At 39.6% G+C, this 14,751-nt stretch overlaps 22 non-coding genes across 22 annotated transcripts; all 22 read left to right on the top strand.

Moving 5' to 3' along the window:
• Window positions 1-5,789: 5,789 nt before the first annotated feature.
• On the top strand, window positions 5,790-5,861 carry trnad-guc (transfer RNA aspartic acid (anticodon GUC)). Its single transcript has one exon. It is a non-coding gene; the product is annotated as a tRNA-Asp (tRNA).
• A 589-nt stretch (window positions 5,862-6,450) lies between these two features.
• Window positions 6,451-6,522, top strand: trnad-guc (transfer RNA aspartic acid (anticodon GUC)). Its single transcript has one exon. It is a non-coding gene; the product is annotated as a tRNA-Asp (tRNA).
• A 720-nt stretch (window positions 6,523-7,242) lies between these two features.
• trnad-guc (transfer RNA aspartic acid (anticodon GUC)) lies at window positions 7,243-7,314 on the top strand. The gene has a single exon. It is a non-coding gene; the product is annotated as a tRNA-Asp (tRNA).
• A 127-nt stretch (window positions 7,315-7,441) lies between these two features.
• trnad-guc (transfer RNA aspartic acid (anticodon GUC)) lies at window positions 7,442-7,513 on the top strand. The gene has a single exon. It is a non-coding gene; the product is annotated as a tRNA-Asp (tRNA).
• Window positions 7,514-7,767: 254 nt separating this feature from the next.
• On the top strand, window positions 7,768-7,839 carry trnad-guc (transfer RNA aspartic acid (anticodon GUC)). Its single transcript has one exon. It is a non-coding gene; the product is annotated as a tRNA-Asp (tRNA).
• Window positions 7,840-8,419: 580 nt separating this feature from the next.
• Window positions 8,420-8,491, top strand: trnad-guc (transfer RNA aspartic acid (anticodon GUC)). Its single transcript has one exon. It is a non-coding gene; the product is annotated as a tRNA-Asp (tRNA).
• A 127-nt stretch (window positions 8,492-8,618) lies between these two features.
• On the top strand, window positions 8,619-8,690 carry trnad-guc (transfer RNA aspartic acid (anticodon GUC)). Its single transcript has one exon. It is a non-coding gene; the product is annotated as a tRNA-Asp (tRNA).
• Window positions 8,691-8,945: 255 nt separating this feature from the next.
• Window positions 8,946-9,017, top strand: trnad-guc (transfer RNA aspartic acid (anticodon GUC)). The gene has a single exon. It is a non-coding gene; the product is annotated as a tRNA-Asp (tRNA).
• A 654-nt stretch (window positions 9,018-9,671) lies between these two features.
• Window positions 9,672-9,743, top strand: trnad-guc (transfer RNA aspartic acid (anticodon GUC)). The gene has a single exon. It is a non-coding gene; the product is annotated as a tRNA-Asp (tRNA).
• A 128-nt stretch (window positions 9,744-9,871) lies between these two features.
• Window positions 9,872-9,943, top strand: trnad-guc (transfer RNA aspartic acid (anticodon GUC)). The gene has a single exon. It is a non-coding gene; the product is annotated as a tRNA-Asp (tRNA).
• A 388-nt stretch (window positions 9,944-10,331) lies between these two features.
• On the top strand, window positions 10,332-10,403 carry trnad-guc (transfer RNA aspartic acid (anticodon GUC)). Its single transcript has one exon. It is a non-coding gene; the product is annotated as a tRNA-Asp (tRNA).
• A 128-nt stretch (window positions 10,404-10,531) lies between these two features.
• trnad-guc (transfer RNA aspartic acid (anticodon GUC)) lies at window positions 10,532-10,603 on the top strand. Its single transcript has one exon. It is a non-coding gene; the product is annotated as a tRNA-Asp (tRNA).
• A 389-nt stretch (window positions 10,604-10,992) lies between these two features.
• On the top strand, window positions 10,993-11,064 carry trnad-guc (transfer RNA aspartic acid (anticodon GUC)). Its single transcript has one exon. It is a non-coding gene; the product is annotated as a tRNA-Asp (tRNA).
• A 580-nt stretch (window positions 11,065-11,644) lies between these two features.
• On the top strand, window positions 11,645-11,716 carry trnad-guc (transfer RNA aspartic acid (anticodon GUC)). The gene has a single exon. It is a non-coding gene; the product is annotated as a tRNA-Asp (tRNA).
• Window positions 11,717-11,843: 127 nt separating this feature from the next.
• On the top strand, window positions 11,844-11,915 carry trnad-guc (transfer RNA aspartic acid (anticodon GUC)). Its single transcript has one exon. It is a non-coding gene; the product is annotated as a tRNA-Asp (tRNA).
• Window positions 11,916-12,170: 255 nt separating this feature from the next.
• On the top strand, window positions 12,171-12,242 carry trnad-guc (transfer RNA aspartic acid (anticodon GUC)). The gene has a single exon. It is a non-coding gene; the product is annotated as a tRNA-Asp (tRNA).
• A 454-nt stretch (window positions 12,243-12,696) lies between these two features.
• On the top strand, window positions 12,697-12,768 carry trnad-guc (transfer RNA aspartic acid (anticodon GUC)). Its single transcript has one exon. It is a non-coding gene; the product is annotated as a tRNA-Asp (tRNA).
• Window positions 12,769-12,894: 126 nt separating this feature from the next.
• Window positions 12,895-12,966, top strand: trnad-guc (transfer RNA aspartic acid (anticodon GUC)). The gene has a single exon. It is a non-coding gene; the product is annotated as a tRNA-Asp (tRNA).
• Window positions 12,967-13,554: 588 nt separating this feature from the next.
• Window positions 13,555-13,626, top strand: trnad-guc (transfer RNA aspartic acid (anticodon GUC)). Its single transcript has one exon. It is a non-coding gene; the product is annotated as a tRNA-Asp (tRNA).
• Window positions 13,627-13,753: 127 nt separating this feature from the next.
• On the top strand, window positions 13,754-13,825 carry trnad-guc (transfer RNA aspartic acid (anticodon GUC)). Its single transcript has one exon. It is a non-coding gene; the product is annotated as a tRNA-Asp (tRNA).
• Window positions 13,826-14,214: 389 nt separating this feature from the next.
• Window positions 14,215-14,286, top strand: trnad-guc (transfer RNA aspartic acid (anticodon GUC)). The gene has a single exon. It is a non-coding gene; the product is annotated as a tRNA-Asp (tRNA).
• Window positions 14,287-14,675: 389 nt separating this feature from the next.
• Window positions 14,676-14,747, top strand: trnad-guc (transfer RNA aspartic acid (anticodon GUC)). The gene has a single exon. It is a non-coding gene; the product is annotated as a tRNA-Asp (tRNA).
• Window positions 14,748-14,751: the final 4 nt, after the last annotated feature.

The raw sequence follows: 14,751 nt of genomic DNA, 5'->3' as shown, positions 1-14,751 counted from the left end.
AATTGGATTCAAAAGATTTAAAAAAAAAATGTTGTGTTAACGACTACATTGTGTTTTCGCCTACACAACCTTTTCGCCTACACACAATAAAAAACACTCCACAAGCGTGGTCTTTTAACTGTGCTGAAACAATTGGATTCAAAAGATTAAAAAAAAAATGTTGTGTTAACGACTACATTGTCTTTTCGCCTACACAACCTTTTCGCCTACACACAATAAAAAACACTCCACAGGCGTGGTCTTTCAACTGTGCTGAAACAATTGGATTCAAAAGATTAAAAAAAAAATTTTTTAAATGTTGTTGCAACCAATAATTGTCTCCTCGTTAGTATAGTGGACAGTATCTCCGCCTGTCACGCGGAAGACCGGCATTCGATTCCCCGACGGGGAGGAATAGAACCTTTTCGCCTACACACAATAAAAAACACTCCACAAGCGTGGTCTTTTAACTGTGCTGAAACAATTGGATTCAAAAGATTAAAAAAAAAATGTTGTGTTAACGACTACATTGTCTTTTCGCCTACACAACCTTTTCGCCTACACACAATAAAAAACACTCCACAGGCGTGGTCTTTCAACTGTGCTGAAACAATTGGATTCAAAAGATTAAAAAAAAAAATTTAAAAATGTTGTTGCAACCAATAATTGTCTCCTCGTTAGTATAGTGGACAGTATCTCCGCCTGTCACGCGGAAGACCGGGGTTCGATTCCCCGACGGGGAGGAATAGAACCTTTTCGCCTACACACAATAAAAAAAAACCACAAGCGTGGTCTTTTAACTGTGCTGAAACAATTGGATTCAAAAGATTTAAAAAAAAAAAAAAAATGTTGTTGCAACCAATAAATGTCTCCTCGTTAGTATAGTGGACAGTATCTCCGCCTGTCACGCGGAAGACCGGGGTTCGATTCCCCGACGGGGAGGAATAGAACCTTTTCGCCTACACACAATAAAAAACACCCCACAAGCGTGGTCTTTCAACTGTGCTGAAACAATTGGATTCAAAAGATTAAAAAAAAAAATGTTGTGTTAACGACTACATTGTGTTTTCGCCTACACAACCTTTTCGCCTACACACAATAAAAAACACTCCACAGGCGTGGTCTTTCAACTGTGCTGAAACAATTGGATTCAAAAGATTAAAAAAAAAAAAAATGTTGTTGCAGCCAATAATTGTCTCCTCGTTAGTATAGTGGACAGTATCTCCGCCTGTCACGCGGAAGACCGTGGTTCGATTCCCCGACGGGGAGGAATAGAACCTTTTCGCCTACACACAATAAAAAACACTCCACAAGCGTGGTCTTTTAACTGTGCTGAAACAATTGGATTCAAAAGATTTAAAAAAAAAAAAAAATGTTGTTGCAACCAATAATTGTCTCCTCGTTAGTATAGTGGACAGTATCTCCGCCTGTCACGCGGAAGACCGGGGTTCGATTCCCCGACGGGGAGGAATAGAACCTTTTCGCCTACACACAATAAAAAAACCCCACAAGCGTGGTCTTTTAACTGTGCTGAAACAATTGGATTCAAAAGATTTAAAAAAAAAAAAAAAAATGTTGTTGCAACCAATAATTGTCTCCTCGTTAGTATAGTGGACAGTATCTCCGCCTGTCACGCGGAAGACCGGGGTTCGATTCCCCGACGGGGAGGAATAGAACCTTTTCGCCTACACACAATAAAAAACACCCCACAAGCGTGGTCTTTCAACTGTGCTGAAACAATTGGATTCAAAAGATTAAAAAAAAAAATGTTGTGTTAACGACTACATTGTCTTTTCGCCTACACAACCTTTTCGCCTACACACAATAAAAAACACTCCACAAGCGTGGTCTTTTAACTGTGCTGAAACAATTGGATTCAAAAGATTAAAAAAAAAATGTTGTGTTAACGACTACATTGTCTTTTCGCCTACACAACCTTTTCGCCTACACACAATAAAAAACACTCCACAGGCGTGGTCTTTCAACTGTGCTGAAACAATTGGATTCAAAAGATTAAAAAAAAAAATTTTTAAATGTTGTTGCAACCAATAATTGTCTCCTCGTTAGTATAGTGGACAGTATCTCCGCCTGTCACGCGGAAGACCGGGGTTCGATTCCCCGACGGGGAGGAATAGAACCTTTTCGCCTACACACAATAAAAAACACCCCACAAGCGTGGTCTTTCAACTGTGCTGAAACAATTGGATTCAAAAGATTAAAAAAAAAAATGTTGTGTTAACGACTACATTGTCTTTTCGCCTACACAACCTTTTCGCCTACACACAATAAAAAACACTCCACAAGCGTGGTCTTTTAACTGTGCTGAAACAATTGGATTCAAAAGATTAAAAAAAAAATGTTGTGTTAACGACTACATTGTCTTTTCGCCTACACAACCTTTTCGCCTACACACAATAAAAAACACTCCACAGGCGTGGTCTTTCAACTGTGCTGAAACAATTGGATTCAAAAGATTAAAAAAAAATTTTTTTAAATGTTGTTGCAACCAATAATTGTCTCCTCGTTAGTATAGTGGACAGTATCTCCGCCTGTCACGCGGAAGACCGGGGTTCGATTCCCCGACGGGGAGGAATAGAACCTTTTCGCCTACACACAATAAAAAACACTCCACAAGCGTGGTCTTTTAACTGTGCTGAAACAATTGGATTCAAAAGATTTAAAAAAAAAATGTTGTGTTAACGACTACATTGTGTTTTCGCCTACACAACCTTTTCGCCTACACACAATAAAAAACACTCCACAAGCGTGGTCTTTTAACTGTGCTGAAACAATTGGATTCAAAAGATTAAAAAAAAAATGTTGTGTTAACGACTACATTGTCTTTTCGCCTACACAACCTTTTCGCCTACACACAATAAAAAACACTCCACAGGCGTGGTCTTTCAACTGTGCTGAAACAATTGGATTCAAAAGATTAAAAAAAAAAATTTAAAAATGTTGTTGCAACCAATAATTGTCTCCTCGTTAGTATAGTGGACAGTATCTCCGCCTGTCACGCGGAAGACCGGGGTTCGATTCCCCGACGGGGAGGAATAGAACCTTTTCGCCTACACACAATAAAAAACACTCCACAAGCGTGGTCTTTTAACTGTGCTGAAACAATTGGATTCAAAAGATTTAAAAAAAAAATGTTGTGTTAACGACTACATTGTGTTTTCGCCTACACAACCTTTTCGCCTACACACAATAAAAAACACTCCACAAGCGTGGTCTTTTAACTGTGCTGAAACAATTGGATTCAAAAGATTAAAAAAAAAATGTTGTGTTAACGACTACATTGTCTTTTCGCCTACACAACCTTTTCGCCTACACACAATAAAAAACACTCCACAGGCGTGGTCTTTCAACTGTGCTGAAACAATTGGATTCAAAAGATTAAAAAAAAAAATTTAAAAATGTTGTTGCAACCAATAATTGTCTCCTCGTTAGTATAGTGGACAGTATCTCCGCCTGTCACGCGGAAGACCGGGGTTCGATTCCCCGACGGGGAGGAATAGAACCTTTTCGCCTACACACAATAAAAAAAAAACACAAGCGTTGTCTTTTAACTGTGCTGAAACAATTGGATTCAAAAGATTTAAAAAAAAAAAAAAAATGTTGTTGCAACCAATAAATGTCTCCTCGTTAGTATAGTGGACAGTATCTCCGCCTGTCACGCGGAAGACCGGGGTTCGATTCCCCGACGGGGAGGAATAGAACCTTTTCGCCTACACACAATAAAAAACACCCCACAAGCGTGGTCTTTCAACTGTGCTGAAACAATTGGATTCAAAAGATTAAAAAAAAAAATGTTGTGTTAACGACTACATTGGCTTTTCGCCTACACAACCTTTTCGCCTACACACAATAAAAAACACTCTACAGGCGTGGTCTTTCAACTGTGCTGAAACAATTGGATTCAAAAGATTAAAAAAAAAAAAATGTTGTTGCAACCAACAATTGTCTCCTCGTTAGTATAGTGGACAGTATCTCCGCCTGTCACGCGGAAGACCGGGGTTCGATTCCCCGACGGGGAGGAATAGAACCTTTTCGCCTACACACAATAAAAAAACCCCACAAGCGTGGTCTTTTAACTGTGCTGAAACAATTGGATTCAAAAGATAAAAAAAAAAATGTTGTGTTAACGACTACATTGGCTTTTCGCCTACACAACCTTTTCGCCTACACACAATAAAAAACACTCCACAAGCGTGGTCTTTTAACTGTGCTGAAACAATTGGATTCAAAAGATTAAAAAAAAAATGTTGTGTTAACGACTACATTGTCTTTTCGCCTACACAACCTTTTCGCCTACACACAATAAAAAACACTCCACAGGCGTGGTCTTTCAACTGTGCTGAAACAATTGGATTCAAAAGATTAAAAAAAAAAATTTAAAAATGTTGTTGCAACCAATAATTGTCTCCTCGTTAGTATAGTGGACAGTATCTCCGCCTGTCACGCGGAAGACCGGGGTTCGATTCCCCGACGGGGAGGAATAGAACCTTTTCGCCTACACACAATAAAAAAAAACCACAAGCGTGGTCTTTTAACTGTGCTGAAACAATTGGATTCAAAAGATTTAAAAAAAAAAAAAAAATGTTGTTGCAACCAATAAATGTCTCCTCGTTAGTATAGTGGACAGTATCTCCGCCTGTCACGCGGAAGACCGGGGTTCGATTCCCCGACGGGGAGGAATAGAACCTTTTCGCCTACACACAATAAAAAACACCCCACAAGCGTGGTCTTTCAACTGTGCTGAAACAATTGGATTCAAAAGATTAAAAAAAAAAATGTTGTGTTAACGACTACATTGTGTTTTCGCCTACACAACCTTTTCGCCTACACACAATAAAAAACACTCCACAGGCGTGGTCTTTCAACTGTGCTGAAACAATTGGATTCAAAAGATTAAAAAAAAAAAAAATGTTGTTGCAGCCAATAATTGTCTCCTCGTTAGTATAGTGGACAGTATCTCCGCCTGTCACGCGGAAGACCGTGGTTCGATTCCCCGACGGGGAGGAATAGAACCTTTTCGCCTACACACAATAAAAAACACTCCACAAGCGTGGTCTTTTAACTGTGCTGAAACAATTGGATTCAAAAGATTTAAAAAAAAAAAAAAATGTTGTTGCAACCAATAATTGTCTCCTCGTTAGTATAGTGGACAGTATCTCCGCCTGTCACGCGGAATACCGGGGTTCGATTCCCCGACGAGGAGGAATAGAACCTTTTCGCCTACACACAATAAAAAAACCCCACAAGCGTGGTCTTTTAACTGTGCTGAAACAATTGGATTCAAAAGATTTAAAAAAAAAAAAAAAAATGTTGTTGCAACCAATAATTGTCTCCTCGTTAGTATAGTGGACAGTATCTCCGCCTGTCACGCGGAAGACCGGGGTTCGATTCCCCGACGGGGAGGAATAGAACCTTTTCGCCTACACACAATAAAAAACACCCCACAAGCGTGGTCTTTCAACTGTGCTGAAACAATTGGATTCAAAAGATTAAAAAAAAAAATGTTGTGTTAACGACTACATTGTCTTTTCGCCTACACAACCTTTTCGCCTACACACAATAAAAAACACTCCACAAGCGTGGTCTTTTAACTGTGCTGAAACAATTGGATTCAAAAGATTAAAAAAAAAATGTTGTGTTAACGACTACATTGTCTTTTCGCCTACACAACCTTTTCGCCTACACACAATAAAAAACACTCCACAGGCGTGGTCTTTCAACTGTGCTGAAACAATTGGATTCAAAAGATTAAAAAAAAAAATTTTTAAATGTTGTTGCAACCAATAATTGTCTCCTCGTTAGTATAGTGGACAGTATCTCCGCCTGTCACGCGGAAGACCGGGGTTCGATTCCCCGACGGGGAGGAATAGAACCTTTTCGCCTACACACAATAAAGAAACCCCACAAGCGTGGTCTTTTAACTGTGCTGAAACAATTGGATTCAAAAGATTTAAAAAAAAAAAAAAAAATGTTGTTGCAACCAATAATTGTCACCTCGTTAGTATAGTGGACAGTATCTCCACCTGTCACGCGGAAGACCGGGGTTCGATTCCCCGACGGGGAGGAATAGAACCTTTTCGCCTACACACAATAAAAAACACCCCACAAGCGTGGTCTTTCAACTGTGCTGAAACAATTGGATTCAAAAGATTAAAAAAAAAAATGTTGTGTTAACGACTACATTGTCTTTTCGCCTACACAACCTTTTCGCCTACACACAATAAAAAACACTCCACAAGCGTGGTCTTTTAACTGTGCTGAAACAATTGGATTCAAAAGATTAAAAAAAAAATGTTGTGTTAACGACTACATTGTCTTTTCGCCTACACAACCTTTTCGCCTACACACAATAAAAAACACTCCACAGGCGTGGTCTTTCAACTGTGCTGAAACAATTGGATTCAAAAGATTAAAAAAAAAATTTTTTAAATGTTGTTGCAACCAATAATTGTCTCCTCGTTAGTATAGTGGACAGTATCTCCGCCTGTCACGCGGAAGACCGGGGTTCGATTCCCCGACGGGGAGGAATAGAACCTTTTCGCCTACACACAATAAAAAACACTCCACAAGCGTGGTCTTTTAACTGTGCTGAAACAATTGGATTCAAAAGATTTAAAAAAAAAATGTTGTGTTAACGACTACATTGTGTTTTCGCCTACACAACCTTTTCGCCTACACACAATAAAAAACACTCCACAAGCGTGGTCTTTTAACTGTGCTGAAACAATTGGATTCAAAAGATTAAAAAAAAAATGTTGTGTTAACGACTACATTGTCTTTTCGCCTACACAACCTTTTCGCCTACACACAATAAAAAACACTCCACAGGCGTGGTCTTTCAACTGTGCTGAAACAATTGGATTCAAAAGATTAAAAAAAAAATTTTTTAAATGTTGTTGCAACCAATAATTGTCTCCTCGTTAGTATAGTGGACAGTATCTCCGCCTGTCACGCGGAAGACCGGCATTCGATTCCCCGACGGGGAGGAATAGAACCTTTTCGCCTACACACAATAAAAAACACTCCACAAGCGTGGTCTTTTAACTGTGCTGAAACAATTGGATTCAAAAGATTAAAAAAAAAATGTTGTGTTAACGACTACATTGTCTTTTCGCCTACACAACCTTTTCGCCTACACACAATAAAAAACACTCCACAGGCGTGGTCTTTCAACTGTGCTGAAACAATTGGATTCAAAAGATTAAAAAAAAAAATTTAAAAATGTTGTTGCAACCAATAATTGTCTCCTCGTTAGTATAGTGGACAGTATCTCCGCCTGTCACGCGGAAGACCGGGGTTCGATTCCCCGACGGGGAGGAATAGAACCTTTTCGCCTACACACAATAAAAAAAAAACACAAGCGTGGTCTTTTAACTGTGCTGAAACAATTGGATTCAAAAGATTTAAAAAAAAAAAAAAAATGTTGTTGCAACCAATAAATGTCTCCTCGTTAGTATAGTGGACAGTATCTCCGCCTGTCACGCGGAAGACCGGGGTTCGATTCCCCGACGGGGAGGAATAGAACCTTTTCGCCTACACACAATAAAAAACACCCCACAAGCGTGGTCTTTCAACTGTGCTGAAACAATTGGATTCAAAAGATTAAAAAAAAAAATGTTGTGTTAACGACTACATTGGCTTTTCGCCTACACAACCTTTTCGCCTACACACAATAAAAAACACTCTACAGGCGTGGTCTTTCAACTGTGCTGAAACAATTGGATTCAAAAGATTAAAAAAAAAAAAATGTTGTTGCAACCAACAATTGTCTCCTCGTTAGTATAGTGGACAGTATCTCCGCCTGTCACGCGGAAGACCGGGGTTCGATTCCCCGACGGGGAGGAATAGAACCTTTTCGCCTACACACAATAAAAAAACCCCACAAGCGTGGTCTTTTAACTGTGCTGAAACAATTGGATTCAAAAGATAAAAAAAAAAATGTTGTGTTAACGACTACATTGGCTTTTCGCCTACACAACCTTTTCGCCTACACACAATAAAAAACACTCTACAGGCGTGGTCTTTCAACTGTGCTGAAACAATTGGATTCAAAAGATTAAAAAAAAAAAAAATGTTGTTGCAACCAATAATTGTCTCCTCGTTAGTATAGTGGACAGTATCTCCGCCTGTCACGCGGAAGACCGGGGTTTGATTCCCTGACGGGGAGGAATAGAACCTTTTCGCCTACACACAATAAAAAACACCCCACAAGCGTGGTCTTTCAACTGTGCTGAAACAATTGGATTCAAAAGATTAAAAAAAAAAATGTTGTGTTAACGACTACATTGTGTTTTCGCCTACACAACCTTTTCGCCTACACACAATAAAAAACACTCCACAGGCGTGGTCTTTCAACTGTGCTGAAACAATTGGATTCAAAAGATAAAAAAAAAAAAAAATGTTGTTGCAGCCAATAATTGTCTCCTCGTTAGTATAGTGGACAGTATCTCCGCCTGTCACGCGGAAGACCGGGGTTCGATTCCCCGACGGGGAGGAATAGAACCTTTTCGCCTACACACAATAAAAAACACTCCACAAGCGTGGTCTTTTAACTGTGCTGAAACAATTGGATTCAAAAGATTTAAAAAAAAAAAAAAATGTTGTTGCAACCAATAATTGTCTCCTCGTTAGTATAGTGGACAGTATCTCCGCCTGTCACGCGGAAGACCGGGGTTCGATTCCCCGACGGGGAGGAATAGAACCTTTTCGCCTACACACAATAAAAAACACCCCACAAGCGTGGTCTTTCAACTGTGCTGAAACAATTGGATTCAAAAGATTAAAATAAAAAATGTTGTGTTAACGACTACATTGTCTTTTCGCCTACACAACCTTTTCGCCTACACACAATAAAAAACACTCCACAAGCGTGGTCTTTCAACTGTGCTGAAACAATTGGATTCAAAAGATTAAAAAAAAAAAAAATGTTGTTGCAACCAATAATTGTCTCCTCGTTAGTATAGTGGACAGTATCTCCGCCTGTCACGCGGAAGACCGGGGTTCGATTCCCCGACGGGGAGGAATAGAACCTTTTCGCCTACACACAATAAAAAACCCCCCACAAGCGTGGTCTTTTAACTGTGCTGAAACAATTGGATTCAAAAGATTAAAAAAAAAAAAAAAATGTTGTTGCAACCAATAATTGTCTCCTCGTTAGTATAGTGGACAGTATCTCCGCCTGTCACGCGGAAGACCGGGGTTTGATTCCCTGACGGGGAGGAATAGAACCTTTTCGCCTACACACAATAAAAAACACCCCACAAGCGTGGTCTTTCAACTGTGCTGAAACAATTGGATTCAAAAGATTAAAAAAAAAAATGTTGTGTTAACGACTACATTGTGTTTTCGCCTACACAACCTTTTCGCCTACACACAATAAAAAACACTCCACAGGCGTGGTCTTTCAACTGTGCTGAAACAATTGGATTCAAAAGATTAAAAAAAAAAAAAATGTTGTTGCAGCCAATAATTGTCTCCTCGTTAGTATAGTGGACAGTATCTCCGCCTGTCACGCGGAAGACCGTGGTTCGATTCCCCGACGGGGAGGAATAGAACCTTTTCGCCTACACACAATAAAAAACACTCCACAAGCGTGGTCTTTTAACTGTGCTGAAACAATTGGATTCAAAAGATTAAAAAAAAAAAAAAAAATGTTGTTGCAACCAATAATTGTCTCCTCGTTAGTATAGTGGACAGTATCTCCGCCTGTCACGCGGAAGACCGGGGTTCGATTCCCCGACGGGGAGGAATAGAACCTTTTCGCCTACACACAATAAAAAAACCCCACAAGCGTGGTCTTTTAACTGTGCTGAAACAATTGGATTCAAAAGATTTAAAAAAAAAAAAAAAAATGTTGTTGCAACCAATAATTGTCTCCTCGTTAGTATAGTGGACAGTATCTCCGCCTGTCACGCGGAAGACCGGGGTTCGATTCCCCGACGGGGAGGAATAGAACCTTTTCGCCTACACACAATAAAAAACACCCCACAAGCGTGGTCTTTCAACTGTGCTGAAACAATTGGATTCAAAAGATTAAAAAAAAAAATGTTGTGTTAACGACTACATTGTCTTTTCGCCTACACAACCTTTTCGCCTACACACAATAAAAAACACTCCACAAGCGTGGTCTTTTAACTGTGCTGAAACAATTGGATTCAAAAGATTAAAAAAAAAATGTTGTGTTAACGACTACATTGTCTTTTCGCCTACACAACCTTTTCGCCTACACACAATAAAAAACACTCCACAGGCGTGGTCTTTCAACTGTGCTGAAACAATTGGATTCAAAAGATTAAAAAAAAAATTTTTAAATGTTGTTGCAACCAATAATTGTCTCCTCGTTAGTATAGTGGACAGTATCTCCGCCTGTCACGCGGAAGACCGGGGTTCGATTCCCCGACGGGGAGGAATAGAACCTTTTCGCCTACACACAATAAAAAAACCCCACAAGCGTGGTCTTTTAACTGTGCTGAAACAATTGGATTCAAAAGATTTAAAAAAAAAAAAAAAAATGTTGTTGCAACCAATAATTGTCTCCTCGTTAGTATAGTGGACAGTATCTCCGCCTGTCACGCGGAAGACCGGGGTTCGATTCCCCGACGGGGAGGAATAGAACCTTTTCGCCTACACACAATAAAAAACACCCCACAAGCGTGGTCTTTCAACTGTGCTGAAACAATTGGATTCAAAAGATTAAAAAAAAAAATGTTGTGTTAACGACTACATTGTCTTTTCGCCTACACAACCTTTTCGCCTACACACAATAAAAAACACTCCACAAGCGTGGTCTTTTAACTGTGCTGAAACAATTGGATTCAAAAGATTAAAAAAAAAATGTTGTGTTAACGACTACATTGTCTTTTCGCCTACACAACCTTTTCGCCTACACACAATAAAAAACACTCCACAGGCGTGGTCTTTCAACTGTGCTGAAACAATTGGATTCAAAAGATTAAAAAAAAAATTTTTTAAATGTTGTTGCAACCAATAATTGTCTCCTCGTTAGTATAGTGGACAGTATCTCCGCCTGTCACGCGGAAGACCGGGGTTCGATTCCCCGACGGGGAGGAATAGAACCTTTTCGCCTACACACAATAAAAAAACCCCACAAGCGTGGTCTTTTAACTGTGCTGAAACAATTGGATTCAAAAGATAAAAAAAAAAATGTTGTGTTAACGACTACATTGGCTTTTCGCCTACACAACCTTTTCGCCTACACACAATAAAAAACACTCTACAGGCGTGGTCTTTCAACTGTGCTGAAACAATTGGATTCAAAAGATTAAAAAAAAAAAAAATGTTGTTGCAACCAATAATTGTCTCCTCGTTAGTATAGTGGACAGTATCTCCGCCTGTCACGCGGAAGACCGGGGTTTGATTCCCTGACGGGGAGGAATAGAACCTTTTCGCCTACACACAATAAAAAACACCCCACAAGCGTGGTCTTTCAACTGTGCTGAAACAATTGGATTCAAAAGATTAAAAAAAAAAATGTTGTGTTAACGACTACATTGTGTTTTCGCCTACACAACCTTTTCGCCTACACACAATAAAAAACACTCCACAGGCGTGGTCTTTCAACTGTGCTGAAACAATTGGATTCAAAAGATAAAAAAAAAAAAAAATGTTGTTGCAGCCAATAATTGTCTCCTCGTTAGTATAGTGGACAGTATCTCCGCCTGTCACGCGGAAGACCGGGGTTCGATTCCCCGACGGGGAGGAATAGAACCTTTTCGCCTACACACAATAAAAAACACTCCACAAGCGTGGTCTTTTAACTGTGCTGAAACAATTGGATTCAAAAGATTTAAAAAAAAAAAAAAATGTTGTTGCAACCAATAATTGTCTCCTCGTTAGTATAGTGGACAGTATCTCCGCCTGTCACGCGGAAGACCGGGGTTCGATTCCCCGACGGGGAGGAATAGAACCTTTTCGCCTACACACAATAAAAAACACCCCACAAGCGTGGTCTTTCAACTGTGCTGAAACAATTGGATTCAAAAGATTAAAAAAAAAAATGTTGTGTTAACGACTACATTGTCTTTTCGCCTACACAACCTTTTCGCCTACACACAATAAAAAACACTCCACAAGCGTGGTCTTTCAACTGTGCTGAAACAATTGGATTCAAAAGATTAAAAAAAAAAAAAATGTTGTTGCAACCAATAATTGTCTCCTCGTTAGTATAGTGGACAGTATCTCCGCCTGTCACGCGGAAGACCGGGGTTCGATTCCCCGACGGGGAGGAATAGAACCTTTTCGCCTACACACAATAAAAAACCCCCCACAAGCGTGGTCTTTTAACTGTGCTGAAACAATTGGATTCAAAAGATTAAAAAAAAAAAAAAAATGTTGTTGCAACCAATAATTGTCTCCTCGTTAGTATAGTGGACAGTATCTCCGCCTGTCACGCGGAAGACCGGGGTTCGATTCCCTGACGGGGAGGAATAGAACCTTTTCGCCTACACACAATAAAAAACACCCCACAAGCGTGGTCTTTCAACTGTGCTGAAACAATTGGATTCAAAAGATTAAAAAAAAAAATGTTGTGTTAACGACTACATTGTGTTTTCGCCTACACAACCTTTTCGCCTACACACAATAAAAAACACTCCACAGGCGTGGTCTTTCAACTGTGCTGAAACAATTGGATTCAAAAGATTAAAAAAAAAAAAAATGTTGTTGCAGCCAATAATTGTCTCCTCGTTAGTATAGTGGACAGTATCTCCGCCTGTCACGCGGAAGACCGGGGTTCGATTCCCCGACGGGGAGGAATAGAACCTTTTCGCCTACACACAATAAAAAACACTCCACAAGCGTGGTCTTTTAACTGTGCTGAAACAATTGGATTCAAAAGATTAAAAAAAAAAAAAAATGTTGTTGCAACCAATAATTGTCTCCTCGTTAGTATAGTGGACAGTATCTCCGCCTGTCACGCGGAAGACCGGGGTTCGATTCCCCGACGGGGAGGAATAGAACCTTTTTGCCTACACACAATAAAAAAACCCCACAAGCGTGGTCTTTTAACTGTGCTGAAACAATTGGATTCAAAAGATTTAAAAAAAAAAAAAAAAATGTTGTTGCAACCAATAATTGTCTCCTCGTTAGTATAGTGGACAGTATCTCCGCCTGTCACGCGGAAGACCTGGGTTCGATTCCCCGACGGGGAGGAATAGAACCTTTTCGCCTACACACAATAAAAAACACCCCACAAGCGTGGTCTTTCAACTGTGCTGAAACAATTGGATTCAAAAGATTAAAAAAAAAAATGTTGTGTTAACGACTACATTGTCTTTTCGCCTACACAACCTTTTCGCCTACACACAATAAAAAACACTCCACAAGCGTGGTCTTTTAACTGTGCTGAAACAATTGGATTCAAAAGATTAAAAAAAAAATGTTGTGTTAACGACTACATTGTCTTTTCGCCTACACAACCTTTTCGCCTACACACAATAAAAAACACTCCACAGGCGTGGTCTTTCAACTGTGCTGAAACAATTGGATTCAAAAGATTAAAAAAAAAATTTTTAAATGTTGTTGCAACCAATAATTGTCTCCTCGTTAGTATAGTGGACAGTATCTCCGCCTGTCACGCGGAAGACCGGGGTTCGATTCCCCGACGGGGAGGAATAGAACCTTTTCGCCTACACACAATAAAAAAACCCCACAAGCGTGGTCTTTTAACTGTGCTGAAACAATTGGATTCAAAAGATTAAAAAAAAAAAAAAAAATGTTGTTGCAACCAATAATTGTCTCCTCGTTAGTATAGTGGACAGTATCTCCGCCTGTCACGCGGAAGACCGGGGTTCGATTCCCCGACGGGGAGGAATAGAACCTTTTCGCCTACACACAATAAAAAACACCCCACAAGCGTGGTCTTTCAACTGTGCTGAAACAATTGGATTCAAAAGATTAAAAAAAAAAATGTTGTGTTAACGACTACATTGTCTTTTCGCCTACACAACCTTTTCGCCTACACACAATAAAAAACACTCCACAAGCGTGGTCTTTTAACTGTGCTGAAACAATTGGATTCAAAAGATTAAAAAAAAAATGTTGTGTTAACGACTACATTGTCTTTTCGCCTACACAACCTTTTCGCCTACACACAATAAAAAACACTCCACAGGCGTGGTCTTTCAACTGTGCTGAAACAATTGGATTCAAAAGATTAAAAAAAAAATTTTTTAAATGTTGTTGCAACCAATAATTGTCTCCTCGTTAGTATAGTGGACAGTATCTCCGCCTGTCACGCGGAAGACCGGGGTTCGATTCCCCGACGGGGAGGAATAGAACCTTTTCGCCTACACACAATAAAAAACACTCCACAAGCGTGGTCTTTTAACTGTGCTGAAACAATTGGATTCAAAAGATTTAAAAAAAAAATGTTGTGTTAACGACTACATTGTGTTTTCGCCTACACAACCTTTTCGCCTACACACAATAAAAAACACTCCACAAGCGTGGTCTTTTAACTGTGCTGAAACAATTGGATTCAAAAGATTAAAAAAAAAATGTTGTGTTAACGACTACATTGTGTTTTCGCCTACACAACCTTTTCGCCTACACACAATAAAAAACACTCCACAGGCGTGGTCTTTCAACTGTGCTGAAACAATTGGATTCAAAAGATTAAAAAAAAAAATTTAAAAATGTTGTTGCAACCAATAATTGTCTCCTCGTTAGTATAGTGGACAGTATCTCCGCCTGTCACGCGGAAGACCGGGGTTCGATTCCCCGACGGGGAGGAAT

The sequence above is a fragment of the Clarias gariepinus genome, chromosome 6, assembly GCF_024256425.1.
Source record: "Clarias gariepinus isolate MV-2021 ecotype Netherlands chromosome 6, CGAR_prim_01v2, whole genome shotgun sequence".
Lineage (NCBI taxonomy): Eukaryota > Metazoa > Chordata > Actinopteri > Siluriformes > Clariidae > Clarias > Clarias gariepinus.
The sequence above is the reverse complement of the archived record's forward strand: the minus strand, read 5'-3'. Positions and strand labels throughout refer to the sequence as shown.